Here is a 9,774-nt window from a genome sequence, read left to right as displayed (position 1 = left end):
TGTCCTTTTTGAAGGCTCCTTGGCTTTCTCTGCACTGTAATGTTTTACTGATTGCACTTATAAAAAACAAAAAAAACACACATTTATACATGAATATTTACTTAGTATTGCTTGTGTATTTATTCCATTATTGTGTGTCTCTGTGAGCATTGATTCATGATAACGACACTTATCTGCCATGGTGCCTATATGTGATTGTATTCATTATTGATAGGCTGCATCTTTAGAATGAAAATCAAGTCCTATTTGTTTATTTATTTATCTACTCAACCTTTTGGGCTCCTGAGTGGCGCAGCGGTTTAAGGCATTGCATGTCAGTGCTAGTGATGTCACTACAGACACCCTGGTTCGATTCCAGGCTGTATCACAACCAGCCATGATTGGGAGTCCCATAGGGCGGTGCACAATTGGCCGGTGTAGGCCGTCAGTGTAAATAAGAATTTGGATCTTAACTGACTTGCCTAGTTAAATAAAAATTCATTCAGATGAATGAGCATATTATTAGTTTTATGAGTTAGCCTAGTTAGCCTTTGGCATCACAGGTTTTGTCATTGGGGCAAGCCACATTAGCTCTCTCTCATTGAACTAAGGGTCATTCTTGTTGTGGCACTCTGTATCATTGATTTACATGTCCTGCTCTGTGCAATTAAAGCATTGGAATGAAAATATGTCTCTCTGTGGATTTTGTTATATTACTCTGAAAATGTACATTGATGGTTAATGATTTGATTAATTGGCTGGTGGAATGATTAATGGCGGAACGCACACAGTGGTGGACAAAGTTGCTAATTGTCATACTTGAGGTAAATAAAGAGACTAATGGAAAATGAATTGAATAAAAGTTAGTCACCCAGTAAATACTACTTCAGAAAAAGTATTTGGCTTAAAAAAAAAACTACCTAAGTATCAAAAATAAATGTAATTGCTAAAATGTACTTAAGTATCAAAAGTAGAAGTAAATTCCTTAAGCAAAATAGATGGCACGATTTATCTTTTTCTTCCATTTACAGGTAGCCCGGGGCACACTCCAACACTCATTTACAAACAAAGCATTTGTGTTTAGTGAGTCCGCTAGATCAGATGCAGTAGGTATGACTACGGATTTTCTCTTTAATTGACCATGTGCATGTCCTGCTAAGCAGTCAAAATGTAATGACTACTTTTGGGTGTCAGGGAAAATGTATGGAGTAGAAAGTACATTATTTTCACGACAATGTAGTGAAGTAAAAGTTGTCCAACATATAAATAGTAAAGTAAAGATACCCATAAAAACACGCACACAGGGGGGTCAAGTTCCTCCGATTTTCATTCACCCGCCCCGACGATCCCCGGGCCTTCCACCAAGATGCGCTATAATACGTCTACCTTTACGTATAACTAACTATATTATTTCACCCGTGTAGTTATATTTACAGTGTTGAGCTGCACACACTCACTCCAGCACGGTGAGCCACTAAGCAGAAAACAAATATTCAAGCCGAGTTTTGTAAACAGAAGCCCGACATCGCGAGATGTCCGTGAACGCTTGCCAAGCAGACTCGGTAGAACAGACCGGGTTTGATGTTTAAGAATTCAACGAGAGAAGTGAAAAATTATTCCTTCGTTGTTTAATTTTCTCGAAATCTTCTCTAGCTAATGTCTTAGGTAAACGAACTTGTTATTACTCCAACCTCGTGAAAGTGACAAACTGACACGTTTACATTATCGAATTAGTGCCATTGATAACAAGACTAATTGCGATTGCGTGTTTCTGCGCATGAGCACAGCTAGCCAAGGTCGCCATGACATCACCTAATAGCGTAAAATTATATCTTCATATTACATCATCTTTGATCCAACGTTAAATAGTAGTAGTATAGTAGTAGCATTTAAATCTCTAAAACGTTGTCCTCTACATAGACCGCGTGGCCTAATGGATAAGGCGTCTGACTTCGAATCAGAAGATTGAGGGTTCGAGTCCCTTCGTGGTCGTCTTTTGCTAAATCGTACGGTTACTGTGACATTTGTAGCTAGGTACGTTGCGAAAGTGTCAAGATTTGACAATTGCGTGATTCAGCATAACTTAACAGGCAAACAAGTTAAATGTTCTTATTTCTCATACTGTACACGACCGCATATCATTTCTACATCTTCTTGCACAGTTAGGGTTGCTGAGTACTTCCGAACCGAGTGCACCAGCTCGCTTCACTTTCCAGTTGTGGGCGTTTTCAGCTACGTATAATAAGGTAACTGCGAGACGAGTATTTGTACAGCAGAGTGGCGCAGCGGAAGCGTGCTGGGCCCATAACCCAGAGGTCGATGGATCGAAACCATCCTCTGCTATTTTTTCTTCCCGTTCACGCGGAATCCGATGTTTTTTGCTCATTCATTGAACAACATTTATTTGTACTTTATAGAAAATAACTGCAACAGCAATCAACTCAAATGAGGTCAACATATCTACAACAAGTCAACATAGATGTTTTATCCTTTCAAACAAACAATGCTAATGTATTGATTACGTGAGAAAATAGTCACAAAGCAGGCCTCATTCACTACCTAAATGCTCTGAGGGCTATGTCTCACTGCCTTGTTGATATGGTTTTTATTCTGCAGTGGAAGAAAGAGTAAAAACATACTGAATTCAATATCTTACATCAAATAAAATTGAGTCTAATTTTATTGGTCACGTACACATGGTTAGCAGATGTTAATGAGAGTGTAGTGAATGAAATGCTTCTGCTTCTCGTTCCGACAGCGCAGTAATATCTAACAGTAATCTAACAATTCCACAACAACTACATAATACTCAGAAATCTAAGTAAAAGGATGGAATAAGTATATATACATATAAATATAAGGATGAGCAATGACCGAGCGGCACAGGCAAGATGCAGTAGATGGTATAAAATACAGTATATACATATGGGATAAGTAATGCAAGATATGTAAACATTATTAAAGTGACTAGTGATCCGTTTATTAAAGTGGCCGATGATTTCAAGTCTGTATGTAGGCAGCAGTCTCTCTGTGTTAGTGATGGCTGTTTAACAGTCTGATGGCCTTGAGATAGAAGCTATTTTTCAGTCTCTCGGTCCTAGTTTTGATGCACCTGTACTGACCTCGCCTTCTGGATGATAGCGGGGTGAACGGGCAGTGGCTCCTAGATGATCTTTTGGCCTTCCTGTGACATCGGGTGCTGTAGGTGTCCTGGAAGGCAGGTAGTTTGCCCCCGGTGATGTGTTGTGCAAACTGCACCACCCTCTGGAGAGCCTTGCAGTTGTGGGCGGTGCAGTTGCAGTACCAGGCAGTGATACAGCCCGACAGGATTCTCTCAATTGTGCATCTGTAAAAGTTTGTGAAGGTTTTGGATGAAAAGCCAAATTTCTTCAGCCTCCTTAGGTGGGTGGACCATTTCAGTTTGTCCGTGATGTGTACGCCAAGGAACATAAAACTTGCCACCTTCTCCATTGCTGTCCCGTCGATGTGGATAGGGGGGTAGCTCCCTCTGCTGTTTCCTGAAGTCCACGATCATCTCCTTTGTGTTGTTGACGTTGAGTGAGAGGTTGTTTTCCTGACACCACACTCTGAGTGCCCTCACCTCCTCCCTGTAGGCTGTCTATTCGTAGTTGGTAATCAAGCCCACTACTGTTGAGTCATCTGCAAACTTGATGATTGACTTGGAGGCATGCATGGCCACGCAGTCATGGGTGAACAGGGAGTACAGGAAGGGTCTGAGCACGCACCCTTGTGGGGCCCCAGTGTTGAGGATCAGCGAAGTGGAGGTATTGTTTCCTACCTTCACCACCTGGAGGCGGCCCATCAGGAAGTCCAGGACCCAATTGCACAGGGCCGGGTTAAGAACCAGGGCCTCAAGCTTAATGATGAGCTTGGAGAGTACCATGGTGTTGAATGCTGAGCTGTAGTCAATGAACAGCATTCTTACATAGGTATTCCTCTTGTCCAGATGGGATAGGACAGTGTGCAGTGTGATGGCAAATTGCATCGTCTGAAGACCTATTATGGCGGTATGCAAATTGAAGTGGGTCTGAGGTGGTAGGTAAGGTGGAGATGATATGATCCTTGACTAGTCTCTCAAAGCACTTCATGATGATATAAGTGAGTTACCTTTGACTTCTTGGGAACAGGAACAATGGTGGCCATCTTGAAGCATGTTGGGACAGCAGACTGGGATAGGGAGAGATTGAATATGTCCGCTGGTCTGCGCATGCTCTGAGGATGCGGCTAGAGATGCCGTCTGGGCCGGCAGCCTTGCGAGGGTTGGCACTTTTAAATGTCTTACTCACGTCGGCCACGGAGAAGGAGAGGTAGTGCACAAACTTCACAAACTTTTATAGATGCACATTTGAGAGAATCCTGTCGGGCTGTATCACTGCCTGGTACTGCAACTGCACCACCCACAACTGCAAGGCTCTCCAGAGGGTGGTGAGGTCTGCACAACACATCACCGGGGGCACCTGCCTTCCAGTCCTTGGTAGCGGGCCACGTCGGTGGCACTGTATTATCCTCAAAGCGGGCAAAGAAAGTGTTTAGTTTGTCTGGAAGCAAGACGTCGGTGCCCATGACGTGGCTGGTTTTCTTTTTGTAGTTAGTGATTGCCTGTAGACCATGCCACATACGTCTCATGTCTGAGCCGTTGAATTGCTTCTCCACTTTGTCCCTATACCAACATGTTGCTTGTTTGATTGCCTTGCGGAGGAAATAACTAAACTGTTTGTTTTTGAAAGTATTCCAAGTCATCTTTCCATGGTTAAATGTGTTGGTTCACATTCTATCTACGAACTAAATATACTGACTAGAACCACATTTTTTTATCATATTACTCCAGTGCTAGCCTCTCTACACTGGCTTCCTGTTAAGGCAAGGGCTGATTTCAAGGTTTTACTGCAAACCTACAAAGCATTATATGGGCTTGCTCCTACCTATCTTTCCGATTTGGTCCTGCCGTACATACCTACAAGTACGCTTCGGTCACAAGACGAAGCGTACTTGTACTAACTGTCCCTAAAATTTCTAAGCAAACAGCTGAAGGCAGGGCTTTCTCCTATAGAGCTCCATTTTTATGGAATGGTCTGCCTACCCATGTGAGAGACGCAGACTCGGTCTCAACCTTTAAGTCTTTATTGAAGACTCATCTCTTCAGTAGGTCCTATGATTGAGTGTAGTCTGGCCCAGGAGTGTGAAGGTGAATGGAAAGGCACTGGAGCAACAAACCCCCCTTGCTTTCTCTGCCTGGCAGGTTCACCCTCTCTCCACTGGGATTCTCTGCCTCTAACCCTATTACAGGAGCTGAGTCACTGGCTTACTGGTGCTCTTCCATGAGGCCCTAGGAAGGGTGCGTCACTTGAGTGGGTTGAGTCACTGACATGATCTTCCTGTCTGGGTTCCTATGGGTTGTCAGATGCTCGGTTTCCATAACTAAAACTTGGACATTGACTGAGGAGGTTTCAGTTTATTATATACAAAAGGGGCAATTTTCCTTGTAGAGTAATGGACTGAATCATTCCTGAACAGTGAGAGAGTTGAAAACAACATTTTGCTATGAATTAATCGATTAAGTCTTTTCTCGGTTGCCAAGGTAAAGACCGTTTTGTTTTGATAGGATAGTCTTGAAAATGCTCGGGTTATGAAAATCAAACCTCGCTTGAATTAACATTTAGGTCGGACAAATGTTCGGTGGAATACATGTGACAATTCCTCATGGTCGTGATAAAACATTAGGTCCTACCGAGATTTGAACTCGGATCGCTGGATTCAGAGTCCAGAGTGCTAACCATTACACCATAGAACCATGTTTTGCTTTCCATTCTGCAACACATTTTGAACTATTGGAATTTTGTGCGTCATTATATGTATAGCAAATACATTGTACACAACCAGGAAGCTGACAGCTGGCTGTTTGGGAGGCAGTCGATATTGATTCATGGAACATCATGCCCCACATGTGATCGTTATCATTCCCAATGGGTAGTGCAAGCAAAATTAAAGGGACTCGCAAACACAATCACTGGTTTATGAGGCCAGTGCCTTATCCATTATAGACCACTGGGGCGCATTAAGAAAAGATATATATGCCGGAATGACTATAGGGCCTACAAATTCATATTAGTACTGTCGTGTAAAAGCATTCTTTTCAAACTACGATTTCCATAGATATTTTCACGAAGGCTACGCTGGGCCAACACCGTGATGGACAATTCTACCAAGGACATGGCATGGGTTAGCGAGAGTTAGCAAACCAGCTAGCTACCGTATCATTCTGGGCACGTGGTCGCATTTTAGCTAACTGTCTAGCTAACTTTCATCTGACTGGAGCAATGTCTGTCTCTGGTGTACTTCCTCAGCTATCTCTGGTGGAGACCGACAATGTAGTTATGTCTGTATACCCGGGTTGTGGTTATCTTCCTCTTTTTTTATTTTTTTTATTTAAAAAAATACATTTTTATTTATTTCATCCGTCAGTCACTGGCGACAGCTAGCTAACTAGCTATTTGCGAAAGGATATATTGTCATACTGCAGCAAGCGCTTTTAAAGGCCAAAATAATAAATATTATCTTATAGATCGTGGTGATAAACTTGCCTCTGAATTAACAATATAAATTACTTTTTAAACAGGTCAACATTCACAAAGCCGCGGGGCCAGACGGATTACCAGGACGTGTACTCAAAGCATGCGCGGGCCAACTGACAAGTGTCTTCACTGACAATTTCAACCTCTCCCTGGCCGAGTCTGTAATACCTACATGTTTCAAACAGACCACAATAGTCCCTGTGCACAAGAAAGCGAATGTAACCTGCCTAAATGACTACTGCCCCATAGCACTCACGTCGGTAGCCATGAAGTGCGTTGAATGGCTGGTCATGGCTCACATCAACACCATCATATCGGAAACCCTAGACCCACTCCAATTCGTATACCACCCCAACAGATCCACAGATGACGCAATCTCAATCGCACTCCACAGTGCACTTTCCCACCTAGACAAAAATAACTACTTTGTGAAAATACTGTTCATTGACTACAGCTCAGCGTTCAACATCATAGTGCCCACAAAGCTCATCACTAAGCTAAGGACCCTGGGACTAAACACCTCCCTCTGCAACTGGATCCTGATCTTCCTGACGGGCCGCCCCAAGGTGGTAAGGATAGGCAACAACACATCTGCCACGCTGATCCTCAACACTGGGGCCCCTCAGGGTTGCGTGCATAGTCTCCTCCTGTACTCCCTGTTCACCCACGACTGTGTGGTCAAGCATGACTCTAACACCATCATTAAGTTTGCTGACGACACAACATTGGTAGGTCTGATCACCGACAACGATGAGACAGCCTATAGGGAGGAGGTCAGAGACCTGGCAGTGTAGAGCCAGGACAATAACCTCTCTCATTGTGAGCAAGTCAAAGGACAATAGGAAAAGGAACAGGCCCCCATTAACTTCAACGGGGCTGTAGTGGAGCAGGTTGAGAGTTTAAAGTTCCTTGGTGTCCAGATCACCAACAAACTATGATGGTCCAAACACACCAAGGCAGTCGTGAAGAGGGCACGACAACACCTTTTCCCCCTCAGGAGACTGAAAAGATGTGACATTGGTCCCCAGATCCTCAAAAAGTTCTACAGCTGCACCATCGACAGCATCCTGACAGATTGCATTACCGCCTGGTATGGCAAACGCTCGGCATCTGACCGGAAGGCACTACAGAGGGTAGTGCGTACGGCCCAGTACATCACTGGTGCCAAGTTTCCTGACATCCAGGACCTACTGGGCGGTGTCAGAAGAAGGCCCAAAAAATTGTCAAAGACTCCAGTCACCCAAGTCATAGACTGTTCTCTCTGCTACCGCACGGCACGCGGTACCGGAGCGCCAAGTCTAGGACCAAAAGGCTCCTTAAAGCAGCTTCTATCCCCAAGCCATAAGACTCCTGAACAACTAATTTAATCAAATGGCCAGGCGGACTAGTTACACTGAACCCCTCATGTGAGTTGAGATGGGTGTGTCCTGGCAATAAATTATACTAAGAACTGTTTTGTAAGCACTCTCAGAGAATTCATTTATAGACACTGAATTGATCTGAGAGTCACAGGGCTATGGTGAAGTTCATATAATTAAATATGGACTTTATGATATAACTCTGACTTGTGTGTGGTTTGCTCTCTCATGATTTGGTAATACAGGACATTTCCACGACACCTCGTTATTGTTATGTCAATTTATTGTGTTACTTTTTGATTGATCCGGGCTGTATCACAACCGGCCATGATTGGGAGTCCCATATGGCGGCGCACAATTGGCCCAGCGTCGTACAATTGGCCCAGCGTCGTACAATTGGCCCAGCGTCGTACAATTGGCCCAGCGTCGTACAATTGGCCCAGCGTCGTACAATTGGCCCAGCGTCGTACAATTGGCCCAGCGTTTGGTGATTTGTAACAGATGTCTCTTTCCATTCATCAATTGGCTGCTGCACAGTTTGAATTGATTGATTTTATTTGTCAGTTAAAAAAAGACATACTGTATATAAGATTTGTCAAAGTGACCAGGATTGCACAATAAAGTCGGGGACTTATTTCCGTTGTGGTCCCTATTTTTTTAACATAAATAAATATACAATTACATCGATACAGACACATTACAGAGATACAATGCGGCATTGGGCTCTCGAGTGCTGCAGCAGTCTAAGGAACTGCATCTCAATACAAGAGGCGTCACTACAGTCCCTGGTTTGAATCCAGGCTGTATCACATCTGGCCGTGATTGGGAGTACCATAGGTTGGTGCACATTTGGCCCAGTGTTGTCCAGGTTTGGCCTGAGTAGTCTGTCATTGTAAATCAGAATTTGTTCTTAGCTGACTTGCCTGGAAACAGAAAAAAGAAATACGGAAAAAAATGCTTGACCTCCAGATGAGTATGGGAGGGAGGTTTAAGTACAATTATTACAAGTTTGTTTTGGCTGGTCTGTAGCTTATTCTTTAGATGTTTGGGGCTGCTGGTGAACCATGACGTACAGGCAAAATCAAAGTTACACTGGACTAGCGCACTTGAGCCTTTAGGGTGCTATAGCTAGGTTTCCACACAATTGGTGACAGTTTTTACGTCAGTATTCCATTGGAGCCTGGTGGGAGGAGCTATAGGAGGACGGGCTCATTGTAATGGCTGGAATGGCATAAATGGAAACAGAGGGAAACGTGTTTGATACCGTTCCATTTATTCCATTCCAGCCATTACAATGAGCCCGTCCTCCTATAGCTCCTCACACCAGCCTCCACTGGAATTCTAAAATCTGCATAAAAATCATCGGCATATTTTCCCATCAAAGTTGTGTTTCCATCAAATTCACTTATTGCGGATAAAGTGTGTTCTAACCAACAGCTCACAGACACACTGTGGGTATAGCCTACTACATTATGAGATTATTATGGATAAAAGCTAAATGATTTGTATTTGTCAAACGGAAGCATCGATCATCATGTCACCAGAATAAGACCCTCGATATTTATTGAAATGAGCATCAAGCTCATCACCGTGCTCTTTCACCACCCGGTGAAGTACATAATAACTTATTTCATCTGTAGCCTATTAAACTGCATCCCATGATGTCTTTGATTTTTTTTTTTATCCAATGTACTTAACTAGCATTAAAAGGTTGGATGGAAACCTGGTTAATGTAAAGCCATTTTGAGGATGCTGGAATTATATTTTCCATGCCTACAGGAGGCGTTTGAAGTATCCTAATCATATTCAAACATTGAGACTGGATGCGTTTATGCCACATATAA

General features: G+C 43.3%; 3 non-coding genes across 3 annotated transcripts; 2 read left to right on the top strand and 1 right to left on the bottom strand.

Moving 5' to 3' along the window:
- The first annotated feature begins 1,898 nt into the window (after positions 1-1,898).
- Positions 1,899-1,971, top strand: trnar-ucg (transfer RNA arginine (anticodon UCG)). The gene has a single exon. It is a non-coding gene; the product is annotated as a tRNA-Arg (tRNA).
- A 279-nt stretch (positions 1,972-2,250) lies between these two features.
- Positions 2,251-2,322, top strand: trnam-cau (transfer RNA methionine (anticodon CAU)). The gene has a single exon. It is a non-coding gene; the product is annotated as a tRNA-Met (tRNA).
- Positions 2,323-5,719: 3,397 nt separating this feature from the next.
- trnaq-cug (transfer RNA glutamine (anticodon CUG)) lies at positions 5,720-5,791 on the bottom strand. The gene has a single exon. It is a non-coding gene; the product is annotated as a tRNA-Gln (tRNA).
- Between the last annotated feature and the right edge of the window lie 3,983 nt (positions 5,792-9,774).

The sequence above is a fragment of the Oncorhynchus mykiss genome, chromosome 16 (assembly GCF_057628025.1).
Source record: "Oncorhynchus mykiss isolate SJ-2025 chromosome 16, ASM5762802v1, whole genome shotgun sequence".
Lineage (NCBI taxonomy): Eukaryota > Metazoa > Chordata > Actinopteri > Salmoniformes > Salmonidae > Oncorhynchus > Oncorhynchus mykiss.
Note: the sequence above shows the minus strand (reverse complement) of the source record. Positions and strands in the feature narration are given on the sequence as shown.